The 18,216-nt window shown below is 36.1% G+C and overlaps 1 pseudogene; it reads right to left on the bottom strand.

Moving 5' to 3' along the window:
• Positions 1-13,828: 13,828 nt before the first annotated feature.
• LOC103928341 lies at positions 13,829-16,381 on the bottom strand (annotated as a pseudogene).
• Between the last annotated feature and the right edge of the window lie 1,835 nt (positions 16,382-18,216).

Below are 18,216 nucleotides of genomic sequence, written 5' to 3'. Positions count from 1 at the left end.
GGCCGCTCGTGTTTAATTTCGTGTACATATTAGACTCTACTCCTAAGGCTTATTTATAATGGCATCCATGAGCCATTGTAATTAATTCAATTCAACCCGTACCGAAAAGGGGGGGTGGGAGAGAAGAAAGATACAGAACTTGCAAAATGTTTTGTACGTACAAGATAAGTCAAAGTCTTTGTCCCAAATGCGTGTAATTGTATGGGGCCCACCCTTCTCCTTCTAATAGTTGTTTCCTATAATATACAATGTACAATTGTATGGGTCCCAAATGTGTGCAATTGTCAATCCTCAGCCCTGCCCTCTTGTTCACATCTCATTTATTTCTATTTAAAGTTATTCCGTTTGGTGTCGTAAGTTCAAACTTATCAAATAAAAGAAAATTTGGGAAATGCTAGTGGACTTTATGTTTTATCTCTTTGGGGCAATCATCTAAAGATTATTAAGAATCAGTTGTAACACGTAATGTGTAGTGATATTTGTCTTTTTATTTATAAATAAAAGGTATTGTGTTCAACTTTTACGAGCATTAATAATTTTGAAAACTTAATTATCGCTAATTTGGGGTTGCTTAAATTTTTTAAAAGCAACTTTCTTTAAAAAGTTGGGTCATTAATTGTGTTTGGTAAATAAAAAATAAGTTTTTTTTTCTTTTCCAAATCATAGGTCTAAAACAGCTGAAAACAGAAGCAACTTTACACATGCTTCTCAAAAAAGCGTTTTTTTTTTTTCCTTTTTTTCCAAAGAACGCAGGCAAACAATACCAATTAATGAAACTTTCATATTGGCAATCCTACCCGATCTTCTTTTTTTTCTTTCTGAAAGCACTTTTAGCACTATAACTAGTACCTATGCCAACAACCAAGACCACAAAATCTTAAGTTCACATGACATATTCAACACCTAGCCTACCTAGCTTACAACTCTTCTCCCTTTTCCATATTTTAATGGATACAAGAGAAAGCATACACAATTGCATGCAATCCCACAAGGTCAAGACCTGCTTCCAACTTTGCTCGTGGCAGTCATCATGTCTTCTCTTGAACGAAAACTTCCACGCCACGACCGAAGGCAAACACAAAGTCACAAATGGCTGCTGTCATTTTCTCGTAGCATTCACAAAGTTACACATACAAAATTGTTGCTAACACATAATTAATCCCTAATTTATGAGTCAATCACAACACAACCATGCGAATTTGAGTTTAAATTTCAAAACAACACCAAAGCTTCAATTAAACAAAACGTAAAAACAACATTATCATTCATTATCCAATTGAAAACCAACAAACTTCAAATATAGTCATCGCAAAACTTAGTCTTAATTTTTAGTTGATCTTTATACTCTACATAAAATCTCACTTTACCTCCTACATTCTATAATGTCTCACTTTACAGCCTCTACTCTTCTTAAGACGTGTTTTGGATGTAAACAGAATTTGTCAATGAAGAAACATCCCTGAAAGCGATATCATGCCCACTCACCACTAAGAAAGTTACTAGACACAGACATTAGAGGTGACAAAGTCCCCTCCAAGACAAAATGATCCTCGCCGGATCTTTTTTCCTAGGGATTATAGGGATACGGTGATCGTGACCGTGACCGTTTATGGTACATCGTACGGTAAAAAATCATTTCAAAAATTAAAAATTAAAAATAAATATAAATAGTACCTAACGAAAACTGACCGCATGATGTACGATGAACGGTTACGATCATGAGATCCTTATTATCCCAAGGAAAAGGATCCAGCGAGGATCTTTGATGAGTCCATATTATACCATATATTTTACCCTATTCTTAGTTATAGTTTATTGGTTATTTTGGTAGAATTTTAATATTTTGTTATATAATTTCAATGTAGGACATTCGACTTCCTCTGGAGAAAAAAGTGATCAAACGGACGAATTTTGGAGTGATTCCTTTGTGAATCTTTCAATATGATTGTATCAAAATTTCAAAATTTTCTATCAAGCCGTTTGACCGTGGCGATAAAATAAAGGCCCAACGTGCAGCTTTCCCGAATTGACGTTTTTGGACGTTTTGGGTATTTTGGAGGTCAAGATGGCATATTTTGAGGAAGATTCCTTTTGAGGATTTGTTAGGGACATCTCAAGCTTTAAAAAGAGATCTTTTGGGACCAAATCAAAGTTGATTTGGTCGGTGTTGACCCTAAAAATTACAAAACCTACGTGGCGCGCAGGCCAAGTAACTAATAAGCTAACTACGTCCTTCGGTTGAATGCGAGGCGTGCCAACTCGTCGGCCGAGCTCGGCCGAGGAGTAAAATTTGTTGTCGCGTTGAGCGCGTTGTTGACTTCTCTATCTTGCGATTGCGACCGAGGAAGGAACAAATCTCAGCCTTTGGATTCTCGAGCCTGAAGACAAGGCTGCTAGTTCTACGAAGTTCAATATCAAATTCGGCTCTCAGGGTGTCGAATGTAGTAACCTGGTGACACCTCACTTCACCGAGAAGGCTAATGAGATGACCTCTGCCAATAAGGATTTGAAAATCCTTCTTGACCGAGACTTGGATAGATAACCAGTCGGCCTCGACGCAGTGCTGTTTATCCAAACTGAAGGTGCTTCGAGAACGGCTGATTCTACGACAACAGTGTTGTTTATCCAAACTGAAGATGTTCGCCGATTGCCTTCACAGTGCTGTTTATCCAAACTGAAGATGTGTCGGCAGAAAAAGAAAATAAAAAAATCTCAAGATGTTTGAGAGGTTTTACGCAGGGCAGTTGTGTGTTGAATTGGAGGTCCCTTCCATGTTGCACGACCTCTTGTATTTATAGTGAAGTCTCTGCTACAGCCTGATGGTATTTGTAGAATTCAATTGCAACTCAAACTCTTAGACGTGTTGTAGAATCCAAGCCGTGAACATCCAACCATCTTTGATTAAATCACAACCATCTTTTATCCCAATCTCAATTACCGCGCCATCAGGTGAAATCACAACTGGATAAAATGGCATATGCCATCTTTTATCCCATATTTCCACGTGCATGGGTTCATAAAATAAACAGCACCTTTATTGGCTAATTATCTAGGCAAGTTACCCTGTGCTGGATGAGTAACCCAATTTCCTCCACCTTGTTGATCAACCAACAATGGTTATCAGATCATCTTTATCTAAGCCAGCTAACTTTGATCAAATTCCAATGATAATACAATCTCATCTTTATCTCCATTGTATTGTATAAATGCATGGAAGATAGTCAGCCATACTCCTAACTCCATTCATGATAATCATGCCATCTATCCACGAGATTGCACTAGTATTAATTCACACGCCATCGTATCAGATCACCATGACTTTATCACCCAACTGTGCTCTAGATAATTCAACATATTATTAAGAGATAATTATTATGATAAAAATCACAACATTATTCCTTAACAATAACTAAAATTATCCTGACTCAAACACCTAATGGCTTAGAACTTCATTCACTTAATAGCCTCGATCGTTCAGGCCGATTATGTAATTTTGGGTCCAAACAGTCAGTCAAAAGTCTGATTTTCTGAGAAGTCCGAATTTTAGTTTAAATAGGAAACATTTTGTTTCCTAGTTATCTTATTCTATTATGTTTCTTAGTTTTTAGAAGATCTTTTCTAAGTAGGATTTTATTTTGTAGTAGTATAAATAAGGTTTTTTAGCCATTAGGAAATAATGCATCAATTTGGGGGAACAAAGACATCAATTTGGAGAACTGAGCTAGACTTTGACGATTTGTATTTCAAGGTGTTTTCTATCATTTTTCTATTTTGATAAAATTGCTTTTGTTTTATGGTTGTTCGTAACTAATTTCCGTTTGCTAGGGCGATACCTTGAGCCTTAGCATGAAAATGTGGTCTTTATTTAATTGCTTATGATATTATACATGCATACTTTGAATTATTAATCACTATGTTTAAACTGTCTTTATATCTTAATGCTTAGCTACCATTAGGATGCAATTCAGTCGGAATGCCACCTGAGGATTAAGTATTGCTTCTTGTGATTGATAATTGTAACTTCACCTAGGGCGAATGCCACGTCTTAGGGGTTGCATGGTTTTTCAAAGGGTTTTCACAAAGCGTGATGAGTCATGCATGCTTATATTTGATCTGAATGCCACAAGTAGAATATGCATAAGGAAAACCTAACCTTCAAAGTTGCATGTGTAATTCATAAGTAATTAGTAAAACTACATAAGATTGTTAAATGGACGGCGGAACCTTAGTGCTCAAATTTATTTTCAAAACTATTTTATTTTGTTTTCTTTACTTTGCCAATTTATTTGTTTGTTTTTAATGTAATTCGGTTTTAATATTCTAGGTCATAAAATCAACATTTTCGAAACGTTTAAATAGTTAATTAAGAATTAGTTTAAACATAAATTATTTATTCAATCCTTGTGGAAACGATCTTGCTTGAGCTGTTATACTATGATAACCTTGTACTTTTGCGGGTCTTTTTAAGTGTTTTTATCCTTGCTTTTGCATGTGGTAAAAATCTCTATCAATCCTTTTCCCCCTCCAAAATAAGATTTCATAATTACACTGAGACTAGTCCCCTCCAAGATAAGATTTCATAATTACCCTGGGACTTTAGACTTGAATTTGATTGAATTTGAAAGCAGAGAGAGAGATGGAAGTAGAGAGATTACAAGTGGTAAAAATCTCTATCAATCCTTTTCCCCGTCCAAAATAATATTTCATAATTATATTGAGACTAGTCCCCTCCAAGATAAGATTTCATAATTACACTAAGACTTTAGACTTGAATTTGATTGGATTTGAAAGTAGAGAGAGATGGAAGTAGAGAGATTACAGGTGGTAAAAATCTCTATCAATCCTTTTTCCCCTCCAAAATAAGATTTCATAATTACACTGAGACTAGTCCCCTCCAAGATAAGATTTCATAATTACACTGAGACTTTAGACTTGAATTTGATTGAATTTGAAAGCAGAGAGAGAGATGGAAGTAGAGAGATTAGGAAGAGTAGTGTGTGTAACAGGAGAGAGATTAGGAAGAGTAGTGTAGATTTCACAATTACACTGACTTTATAGATAAACAGTGTCAACCCAAAACTGGGTTTTAGTATATATAATTTACCATTACACTTACTTGCTTTTTTCACAACTATTTATTCTCACAATATATCAGAAGCAAGTTTGGAAAAAATAAAAAATAAAAATACAGCAACCTCCAGCTCCGTGACAGTAGGAGGGCCCTGAAAGGGAATAATAGCTAGGTCATCAATTAGCATCTCTTCAGAGTCAACGCCCTCATTCAAATCAGGCAAATCAGTTCTGCCGTTATTGCTCATACGTTCTTGATCCACCCCCCGAACACCGCCGCTCGACCCATCAACCCATTCATCTCCGTCCCCAAAAACTGAACCACAAAGGAGACCGTATCATCCTCATCCTATACATCCATTGGGGCTTTCATAGACCACCCTTGTGAAGGATCTAAACCAAACCCTGTACCTTGAGGTCTACGGTAATTGGCATCAAGTAAGTCGTTCTGGAACCAACGACCATAGGGTTTCGATAAATCATCATCGTTCTTCCCTTTAAACAGCCCACATTGTTCTTCCGTATGACCAACTATCCCACATAAAATAACAAGTTACTAGGAGCTTCTCAGAACGAAGATCAACACTCACCATGGAACCCTCAATATAATGTAGCAAACTACGTCTAAAGGGTTTCGTAATATCCAAAGCCACATGGATACGCAGCAACCTACCCTCATTCTCTCCCTTCCTGCTTTGATCAGTAAGAATAGGTTCACCTAACTGGTTCCCAATAAATTGTCCCATGTGTCGAGTCATATACGCAAGAGGCAAACCCCTAATTTGAACCCAAAATTCCTGGGCATAGAACGGAATCTTATTGTGATTAGCCAGGGTATCTGTCTCTGCCAATATCAGTAATGCACCATCATACAGCCAAGGGCTGCCCTTAAACACCATCGCTCGCTCGCTCTTATTCTCGAAAACAAACGAGAACAGATGATCATCCAAATCTACAATCATAACTTTGGCCCTTGGTCGCCATAGTTGCATAATGCGTCGCTTGAACCTCTCCTTCACAACTGGCTTATGAGAGAGAACTTTGCCAACTAATAAAACTTTAGTCGTTCTAAGGATTGAACCTTCCTTAGCATCAACCACTACCACCCTCTGCTCCTCGGTGGTAAAGCGCCAGCCTTGCTGCAAAAGTCTCCACCATGTCTTCCATTATCCTCTGCTGCACAAACTGCACGCTATGTTTGAAAAGCCAACAACACTTTTCACCAACAAACTGGAATTTGCAGACCCACATCCACTTATCAGCACTAGGCTAACAGTTCCATCAGAGAGCACGATCCCCCGAGACACAAACCAACTTGACACTGGCCGCCGAAATAACCCCGTCGTCGCTTTCCTAGAGAAACCTAAGAAAAACCTAGGAAACCCTAGAGAGCATCACCTTATTATTATAATTACACTCTACTTTTGTTAATAGCTAATTACCACCCTGCCTTAAGATTTCCAAACTTTCTATTTATTTTTCTGTTAAAAATTTATCACGTGCCATGCACATGAACAAAAAATATATCATCCTCGTCTCTCTCACCGTAGCATTTCATGTTGAGAGTTGTCTCACATCAGTGAGGCACAAGATTTGTTATGTACTTATATGGTCTTGAACTAGTTCCCATTCCCTGAGTTGTTGGCTCCATGTCTTGCTGTAACTTCCCCAAATTGCTCTGCTACGGAGAAAGGAGAAATTCAGGAAAAGTCGGACCCGAGATCGACCTGCTAGTCTCAATTTGCAAGATCAGCCGTAGATTCAAATGGCAAGATCATCACTACACCAACTCTCAAGCTCTCCAATCAATATTACGGTGTACATCTCTCTCTAGATTTCCAAATTTTGACTGTTTCCTAGAAATAGGCTAGACTAGTAATAATGCCCGCGCGTTGCCGCGTATTTAAAAAATGTATAAAATATGTGCATTCAAACCATGTTAGGTGTATTATTTACAATTGTATTTGTACACATAATAATTTGTACCTGAAAGTTATATTGACTGTCGCTTCCCAATTTTTTTGTTTTATTTGTGATGATGTACATGCTTCTCTGTTATGATTTGAGAAAATAGAAGCTGTTAGTACAAATAAATAAGAATGTTAAAGAAGAAGAACGATTTTTATAATTGGTAAAGAAATTGGGTAATTTTTGCAGTTTTTAAATAAATTTAATAATATACTACAAAGAAAACTGCAAGGTACCTATTATTTTAATCAGCAATCTTCTCCAATAGTAACACTGGATGATGGCATAAACTGTCATAGCCTTCAAAAATGACAATTGGCAAAAACCTGTTTATATCGGATTAATGACATTCACAGGATAAAACCTGTTATTATTGCTCTAATATTATTGTATAAAAAATAAAAAAATAAAAAAACATTGATTGCTTTCTTTGTAAATTGAATTTACATACCATATGAGAGGTTAATCTAGCTTTGATCTAGATTTGTAGTACATGCTGAAGTTTTCAATCATTGACGGTGATGGTATACAGTTGATTGACTCGTTTCGGATGAAGACAACTGTAAACATTTCTGAGCCAAAAGCTGTTGTGGAGTTTGTTAGAGAATTAGGCAATATATGTAAAAACTGAGAATTGTTCCAAGTGATGAACTATGGATATAAAGGAGTTTTATTTTATAGTAGAAAACAACAGAAAACAACAAAAGAAAATCTTACAAATTCGTTTGAATTTCCTATACCATATGTTACTGGGTCTTCAATTTTACACACCAATGTGCCTATCATATTTGCAGCATGAAACCAACATTAACAAACAACAAAACGTTGAGTGTTTACCTGCCAATCTAGCAATAGGAACGAACACTATAGCTCCAATTCAAAGGTCAAACCTTTCTGTAAATAAACCAATCTACGTTTCACCAATTTATTCCATCTCACCACGAAAACTGAGCAAACACAAACCCGCATTACAAAATTAACATTTAAAAGAAAATGGAGCTCGTCTTCTCGGAAATTTAAGCACCAATGCATAAAATTGTCCACTAATTCTTAGTTCTTCTATGCATCGCGGGATCATATGCTAACTTGCAATTGACGTTATAATTTGTGAATTTTATGTAAACGACCCTTAAGTTTATATCTTGACAGTTAAGACATAAGAAAAGCTAAAATATATTTACTCTGATTGATCAAATTACTTAGTCTAATTCCCAAAATATGTAATGTACAACATGGTCATCTTTACACATGTATTATGGAACAAACCAAAACCAAATTAAGGAATTTTAATTTAAAAACAAAGGTAAAACATAAGGTACAAATCACACTAAAGTATGGACATTGCATCCAAAAATAGAATGGATCATTTACTGTCAAGTTAATATTGTAATCTCTTATTACATTATTAAGGTCTTCTTCGTACTGTAAAGATAATAAACAAAGTTTAAGTCCACTAATCTTGAGGCCAAATAAGAAATAATATCATAATTATAAAAAACTAAAATAGCTGACAAATAATTTGATCAAAGTGTACTGAAGATGAGCTTACAATGCTATACGCTACGATCAATGATAATTTGATACAATGCCACGTGGAAATTCCTTAGCCCATCTACTGAAGACTAAATGTGTGAAAAAATAGGCTGCAAAAGAAGAGTAAATGAAGCATAAGTTGAAAAAGAATATTTGGTCACAAATGACCTTACTGTTAAAAGTAAATTATAAGAACTTACCATGGGTATTGATAGAAGCAGAAGACTGTTCACAAAGATTTATGTATTACCAAAGAATTAGTGAAACGCATGACTAACAAATTCCTATCTACCCAAGTCTTTATACAACTAAAAAAAGTTGGGAACATTTAATCATAAACTGGAAGAAGAATTCATTTGGTGCTTTGATTCAAACCTGGCTGAAATCTTCAGAGTCTTCTTACGATTTCAAACGTCTCCAAACCACCTGGTGTTTCAAAAAAACATCAAGCCCAATAAATACTACTCACACAACAAAAATTAATAAATATAAAAACCGATTTTGTTCGAATCAACACAAAAAACCAAAAACTCATAGGAGCTTCCTTCTAAGAATCTCAAACTCTAACCATTTCAAAAAAAGTTCTTCGCATTTCCTCAAATACGCGCTAAACTCTCCCCTGCTCAAAATCCAAATGAGTACCTAAGATATACAGAACCACATTTAAGTTAAAGCTATACTGCACTAAATGACATTCAAAACCACAATACACCAAAACAAAGATGAATTCAACACCTTGAATGTATAATATTCATATCTAAATCTAATTTGAAACACACAAAACTCTTCGAGTCCGATCCCAATTCCGCCGTCGAAAAGTAAAATAGAATTGAACTGTAAGTTTTTTTCGGCAAGGATCGCAAGATCGATACAACGACCAGAGGTTTGCACAAACGCTGACAAACCTAGCTTTGAAGAGGTTCCAAAAAAATCAACCACTCCTCTGAAGATGGAGGATGCAAACATCTGAAAAAAAAAAAAGCGAAGAACTGGGTTTGCTTCGGTTGGATTTTGCGAGAAAAAAAGGACAAAAGATTTGAGAGCAAGAGAGACGACGATGGAGAGCAACAAAAGCATACATCTGTGAAGGAAAGGAGCCCAAACAGAAGAAAATATCTAGAACACCCAGGCAAAGGATACGATTGAACAATGACCGACGCGTGGCAAACATGGGCAAAAGCATCATCTCACTGTACCAAGCAGGTAAGACCACGGGAAACAAAGTAGACACCAAGAGGCATTTAAGCCATTACACTGCTCATGAACAGTGTTTTTCACCGGATTTGAGTATATATAGAATTTTCTAGTTGGTTCCCTTTGTTTCTTGTTTTCATCAATGAGCAAGATAGAGATTTGGGGAGGATTCGGGGTCGCCTGCTGTAAAGTTTGGTTTGAGTGACTGGGAAGCCAATCTGGGGAAAATGTTTGGATCGATTGTGAGGAAATTGAGAGATTTGATGGAATTTGTGCTAAATTGAAGTGAAAGGAAGAAGGTGGTGGCAAGATTGGTGTCAATATGACCCCTTTACCCTCATTCGTGGAGCATGTGATTGGAACATGATCAATTTTAACTGAAACAAATAAGAAAAGTTTAAAATCTAAGGGCCTGGTGGCAATTGACTATTAAAAAAAGTTCAAGAGGTTAATTGGTTAAATAAAAGTTCAGGGAATAAATTAACAGCGAATACAATGAAATTTTTATTGCATTAATTCATTGAATAAAAGTTCGAGGGGAAAATTAACACATACCTCTTCTCAATTACCATACTCTATAAGTTTATTGCATAATCAGTTTCTCGGCCCATTCTAAACCATGTCAAGTGTATTGAAATCAAATGGAATTTTTCTCTTCAAATGATTTGATTATTAAGATTCTCAAACGTGTTAAGTTTAGCCATGGAAACTCTATTTGGACGGTACAATGGGATTTTATCACAATAAATTTTGGGATGCATTCGTAATACGTACACACACACACGTATAGGCCCTATGCAAATGGATCTCCATTCTTTTTTAAAAAATTGAGATTAAATGTGGGGCTCATTTCACATCGAGCCTCAACAATTTAAATTGTTTATTTTATAAGTCTCGATTTATAGATCATCCTTGCAATAATCAATTCAATTTAAAACTGTTTGCCTATTTTATTATATAACAAAGTATTCGTTAATTTCTTTAAACCCAATTAGATGTCTTAAACATTTTCGATTTCATTAATTTTGATTAAGAACATATAAATTTTGAGATATTCACTTCATTATCAAATACTCAACATCCCTCAAATATATCGCATTGGAACAATGTTTTGGGACGATAATGTTTTGCATCATTGTTTGCTAAATTGAGTTGTCATGAGAGCGCATATATGCTAGAACTAAAGCAGAGTTATATAGATGTGTAAACTGTATCCCCTTTTTTTTCTCCATCTAGGGATTTGTTTTGTTGCATCAGGTTATTGGACAAATGAGAGTTCTGATGACAGACGATTCAATCAATATGAACATGCCCAATAATTCCTTCGTGCTTGACGTTGATTCCAGGTAATATAATATTAGTCATTAACTTCTTAAAGATTTGATGTATGGAATTCAGCCTCTACTCAAATACAATCTCCAACACTACTAGACCTGAGTTACATACTAAAAATGGCTTGCATAATTGATTTGCAGCATACCTTTTTCGATGGAAGAAATGTGCACATCCTTCATTGATATCAGCCTATCTGATATGGATCCACAGGCCATCATCCACCAAAGATTTGACTTCCACGTCCTGTTGCAACAAACGGATTGAGGCTACTTGAACTAATCAGTGCATGAGTGTTCAGATAAATATGTATTGAATTTTTCCCTTCTATATTCACACCATCAACAGTTGGAATTTGGGAATGACAGTGCTACTTTCGATTTTCCTAGAGTGCCCAAGCTCATTACAACAAAAATGGTTGCAGATAACATATGTTTGTACCATACTTGACCAATTCCGAAACTACTAAGCACCGGTCAATAGCATACCGTCAAGGATCCACAAGACTTTTCCTCCAACCAAGAGGCCAATCACAACACAACACATGTCGGTATTAGAGGCCAATCATAGCGCGACACATGTCAATATCAGAGGCCAATCACAACACGACACGTGTCAATGTCAAAACAAAGCTAGAAACTCTCTTCCATAAAAGGGGATCATTCTCCCACAATAATCCCTAAGGTCATTTGTACTAAACTACTCATTAGAACTCACAAAAAGAGAGCTTGAACCTATGTATTTGTGTAAACCCTTCACAACTAATGAGAACTCCTCTACTCCGTGGACGTAGCCAATCTGGGTGAACCACGTACATCTTGTGTTGTTTGCTTCCCTATCTCTATTCATTTACGTACTTATCTACACTAATGACCAGAGCAACCTAGCGAAGGTCACAAACTTGACACTTTCTGTTGTACCAAAGTCCTCGCCGATTTTGTGCATCAACAACATATATCCTCCATTGTCTAAATTGCACCTGTACCGTTGTTTTTGCCAGTGTCGTCCTCTAATCAGCAACCATTGGAATTTAGTATCAATCTAGGGTTTCTTCCCCTTTTAATTACATTTTTAATTTTCCAGATTTTATGTTTTTTTTTTCAGTTTTATTTTATCTTTAATATTAGTTAAAACCCACATAAACATCCATGTCATTTAATGAATAAATAAAAACCAATGGATGTCATGATATCAAAAGGCTTAAAAAGAGTGTAAAAGTATTTGTAAAAATATTTGTCCCCTGATCACATCCTTACATTTACACACACACACACACTAGCCTCTCCGCACGCGTGCTCGCTTGGTTTCTTTAATTATATATATTTATATACACACTAACCTCTCCGCACGCATTGACGCATGCTCGCTTGGTTTCTTTTATTCATGGACTTTTGAATTTTGACCACAGATATCAACCTTGAAGCATATGCAAACATGTTTGAAAACTGGATCGTGGAAACTAGTTCCGTAAAATGTGTGTCCCCTTCTAAAGCATTGATTCCAAAACACTTAATTTTTTTTCTGTACTTCTATTAAATAAAATGTAAACTTTCATTAAGTAGGATGTGAACAAAGGCTCAGCCATAAAGTTTAGAGCTTTATCATCCATTACAAAAATACTAATTAAGAAGAAAAAATAAATTTACATGATACCAGCTTATGTTGTGATACAAGACAAAGCCGATTTTGCAATCCCTAATTAATGCATTTTATGGGGTTACCAAACATTTAAAGTTTATTCTAACTTACGTACAAAGAAAAAAGTCTGAGGCGCGGGATTTATAGATATACAAAAAGACTTGGCCGTGAACTCATAAATAAAGATTTTAAATCATCTCCAAAGAAAATGTCGAATTATAATTGATGGTTGATATAACAATCTGAAGCTTTTATGTCAAATTTTATACTTCTCTGATCAAATTGTCAAATGTTATTTTATTATTTAAATAGAGCTTTAAATGGTTGTAATTACTAAAAAAAAATGTTGAAACAAAATTTTTATTCGTTGAAATGTTAGTGAAATAAGAGACCCACCATTAAAATAAATTAAAAATAAATTTGACATTAATGTCAAATTTGACTTCAAACCACAAAGCTTTCAAATCTAGCCAGCAAATAATACTTTGATTGGAAAGACTTTTGATGTCAAATAGGCATAATGATATTCCAACTAAGATTTTGACACCTCTTTTGAAGATGCTATCCAATTCCACTGAGCTTTAGAAAAAAGAAATGCCTTTCGTGAATAAAGGTTTTTCCAGAAGAAGAACTTGACAAGACGACAGCACAACTCCTCGAAATGGCATATAACATTGATACGAATATTGGTTTCATATTTGTGATTTCAGGCAAGTGTGATTGATTCAATCACGATGATTAGCGTTCGACTACTATTACAGAAAACCTACATTTGAACAGTGCCTTCTGCCAGCTGTGTTTTGTATGTACATCGAACAAACCACACGGTAACTTGTGTGAACTCAGGAACTTAAAATAATAAAATGGAGAAAGTGAAAGGCTCCATTTTGAGATGCTAGTAAGATAACATGATGTGAAACAAATGGCCGAATGGATTGAAGAGGAAATGGACAGTTGGTAGACAAAAGGAAGCAGTGAGAATTTGAGAATTTGTTGTCTGAACTCTGATTTGCGTTCATGATACTTTTTTGCAAAGAGAACGACTTCATAGTTCAAATTCACCGCTTAAGTTAGCTATGACATACGATGGATTTTAGTCATCCGAAGACATTTCCCCCCAAAATGCAATTTCAATTTCCGTAATAAAAAAGGGAACATTTGAGTTGCTAGCGTTCCTTTGTATGGTACTAAGAAGCTCCCCCTTCTCAAACGGGATCAAGGCTTCCACCCATACCATAGAGTCCTGTTAAGCAACAGATTGCCTTCACTTTATATAGGTACAGACTCCACTCTTGAGTATCCAAAAGTAAACAGTGAAACAAGCACTCGTACCTTCAATTTCTCCTGAACCGCAGAATTCAGTTACACCCTCACCACTCAGAGCAGATATGCAAATCACATCATCTCTCCTTTCTGCTTCCAACTTTATCCTTTCAGGATCGCTAAACTTAATCAACCTGCAAAAAAAAGTAGCCGTGTATCATCAATCTTGTGTATACGCTTCACAAATGAAATCCAGTACATGATCATCGGTATTTAAAAAAGAAGACCCATGCACACTCCATGCAAATAAAAGAACAACCAACAACACACAATTCACCGATATGATGATCAATATTAATCCCTCATTCACAACATTGGATTAAATAACCGAGCCATCAGGGAAATTCGCCCTACCTTGTTCCACACCATCAACTTTGGAATTGCAGACACGTCTATCTGTTGCTCAGCTAGTGGATGACTGAAGTCGATATCAACATATCTAATAAGATTCCAATGTCCACCATCGCGAATGCATCGTTTAAAGGTTTCCAAAATTGTACCTGATACCCACCACATGCAACAATAATGAGGACTCTGATATCTCCTCCAGTGTTTCTCCGAAGGCAGCAAACTGTAAGCTGCAATTAGTGGAAAGAAGTGCAAGACATAATCAGCTTGACTGACACTCGACTGACATTCGTCAAAACATTTTTCTAGCAATACAGTTGAAAATGAACAATAGGAGACGGAGAAATTAATCTGCGCGGTAGCAGCTTCATGAATAAATTGTGCAAGCATTTTACCACTGTAGTTGGTAACTTCTGAATGAAACCAACAGTATCTGTGAGAAGAAACTCTTTCCCATGCTTCGTCCGGAAGAAAACGAAACACGCATGTCTTACAACTAAATGGAAGGAAAGTAGCACAAACTAGCATTACAGACATATTATAACTCCTCCTTGAGAACACCAATCTAGCATTACAGACATATTTACAAACGAATCGATTTCCAGACAAAAATTTTCGTTAAGTTTGTGATCTACAATTGCTATAGAACGGCTCCACATTACGATAAACATCCATCTCTATTATGCAATCAATTACTAGAATATTGTCGACCAATTAAAGGGCCTACTTGAGTGCGTAAGATACGCTTATCCGCGTCAATTTGCTTCTCGCCCGTCCTCTTAACCTGTCTGTCCTCCTGCTTAAAGCTCAAGACGGGTCCACACTTTTGTTTGCCGAGGTAACTGGTATTCCATTTGTGCCGATGCAACATAGAAGATCATGATTGAAATATTGTCAGCATGATATTTCTGAAAAATTTGTATTTTGTTGTTACGTTACTAGTTACTACGACTGTACCAAGTAAGCTGTTGCCGTATATTCAAATATAACGAAGCAAATTATTACTTAGAATTAAAAGCACAATGATAAATTGCCTGTACAGCTGCTTCATGTGTTGCAGCCCGCTGGTTAAACTATCCAGAACGAGGGCAGTGAAATCACAAACTCTAACCTCCCCACCAAAAGCCTTTTTCCAAATTGCGCAAACGCCTAGTAACATTTGAATACGAAGACAAAAACTTTAAACATTGTAGTGCTTGAAAGGTTCTTGGAGAAAATAAAATTTAAACGGGAAAATCTCCGTAGGTTTCAAATCAAAGCTAAAGAGAAGATAGTTCAATTCTAATCCAAATCATCCAACAGGCACAGCGGCACAACAAATTGATAGATGCGGGGGAAAGGGAGTCAGTATCGGCAAAATAAAACTGCGCAACTAATGCAAATCAGTCTACCGTGACCATAAGCATGTACGTAATAACTATAAAGTCCATGTTTCATACCCTGCTGAGAGCTCATCATCAAATATCACATTCTCAACTCCCAATGCGTTAATTTTGCTCTTGATTTCTGCAACCTTGCCGGATCCAATGTATGTCCTCGAGTTTGGAGAAACGAGTCTGCATTACATATAGGCATTAGCAATTTGAAGATAGGTGATCAGCATCAAATAATTGAGCACACATTGACACAAACTAGCAACTAGGTTGGACAGCACTACACTAGTAAAGAACATGAAAGCATCGAAGACTAGTCACTTTTTATGCGTGGAACCAACAACCATAAGTCCAGCAGTATCAGCTAGCTGAGTCGATTCCTGGAGTGATTCCTCCACGCCAAACAAATCCGCTGTATTGCGCTTATGCTCAACACCCACAATGTAAGCTTTAATTTTCTTCGAAAACCTGGCGAAAAATGGCAATGAAGAAACACAAAAGAGATTGCTCAGCCTTAAAAGAGATTGTTCGCATTGAAGCAGCAAACAGCTGACAAAAATGCCGATTCCAATCACCAAAACTTCGTTCATTCCAACTGCCATCTTTGATCGATCCACAAACAAACTATGTATGTATGTATGTATGAATGTATGTATGTATGTATGTATGTATGTATGTATGTATGTGTAACCTTAACCTTTCACTATCATCTCCAAATACAAATCCATTTATATTACAACATTGAGCCTATTACGCATTCAATTCGTACGTTTTGATTTGCTTCTCCAAATGCCATATGATATTTCCATAACTAATTATCACATTTATTGAATAATTATTATTGAAAACATTCCTTATTCTTCTATGCTTGTGTATTTCAACTCATAATCGGGTCAATTTCTGAAATCACATTAATTTCTAATAATTTTGTACCATTTGAGAAATATCATTGAATGGATGATTATTGAAATTTTGTAATGATTTTATACCATTTTCTGAACAAACGATATTTTACACTAAAGAGGTGGGGAAGTGGGCTAAACCTCATAATGAGCTAGCTATAATAATATGGTTCAAATTCACTTTTGGCGAGAGCCGAGCCTAACACCTCTTACTTACAAGTGAAGATGAGTACCACTAGACCGTAGTACTAAGTTGACGTCAAACACTTGACCATTGCCAATGCGGGAATTGGTTTTCCATGAGACACCGTGTGGTGCCCCTCGTGAGTGGGTGTTTTGGAGAATATAGTCTCACACATCGGCAATTGTGTTTCCTTGTAGTTCATTTAGTTTTTCATTTTTTACTCTAAATTTTTTAGTTTTAAGACATGAATGTTTGCTTAGATGTGTTGGATGATATTGGTTTATATGAAGCATGTTACATGATATATGTTGTGTGTATTTTGTGCTGTAGTGATTAGTGAGTGAGTGTGTTGACTATTTAAACGACCTTGTGATGCTAAAATTTAAGAAATTTTTGTTTTGGCTTCGTTTCGAGATTTGCTCATAGTAGTGTATTATTATAAATTAGCTGTTTTTGCAGCAAAAGTTAAGCTTCATGTGAAGCACAAAGCAGTGTCATTGGAACATACACATAAAGTGACACCTTTATTTCATTAACTCGTCTCACGATGGTGTCTCGTGTGATTGTGGAGATCTACATTTGTGGTTATTGAGTCTGCAGGCATTGGATTGGTTTGTAGGCCTTGTTAGCTCGATGTAAACGGTTATGTCTATAACTGTGCATTTTTTAAAACAGTTATTCATAATCATAACTATCAATTTTAAATGGACGGGTCCGTACCCGCAAATATTTTGCACATCTCTACCTGCGGCCAAAAACATAACGAGCGGGCCTCATTGTAAATTTCATACCTACGTGGTTTGGTTGAGGCAAAGAAACTTATTTGCACCTAGGGTCGGGACAACCTGAATCCCTTATACTCAACTAGATTTTTAAACTTGATGGGAGAGTCAGAATTAACTAATCGAACCCAACCCCACCTTAATTTCATTTTTGTTGGGCTGGAGTTGGGTTGATGTCTTAGCTAGTCTTTACTTACCTATGGCATTCAAATCCAACTCGATCTACAGCCTGAGTAAATACTACGAGAAGATCTTATGTGCATGAAATTTCTTCTCATGGTTAGGGCTTGCAAATGGATGATGAGGTGTCCATTGTTGCCTATACCCAAGGAAGAGGATCCTTTTCGGATTCACTTTGTGAGGATTCTACGGATTCTCATATCTTAATTGTTCATCATGCATTGTGTAATCAGTTTTTGTCAAATATTATTTGTATTTAATTTTAAATAACAAAAAAAATCAAATGATTTTTTAACACACTATACACGATAAATGCTTAAGGTATAAAGATCTTTAAGATCTTCACAAAGTAGATTACGATGGAATCCAATTCCTAGAAAAACCAATAT

Source organism: the organism of the source record quoted next, unplaced genomic scaffold (genome assembly GCF_019419815.1).
Source record: "Pyrus x bretschneideri cultivar Hongxiangsu unplaced genomic scaffold, Pyrus_bretschneideri_v1 Contig28, whole genome shotgun sequence".
Lineage (NCBI taxonomy): Eukaryota > Viridiplantae > Streptophyta > Magnoliopsida > Rosales > Rosaceae > Pyrus > Pyrus x bretschneideri.
Note: the sequence above shows the minus strand (reverse complement) of the source record. Positions and strands in the feature narration are given on the sequence as shown.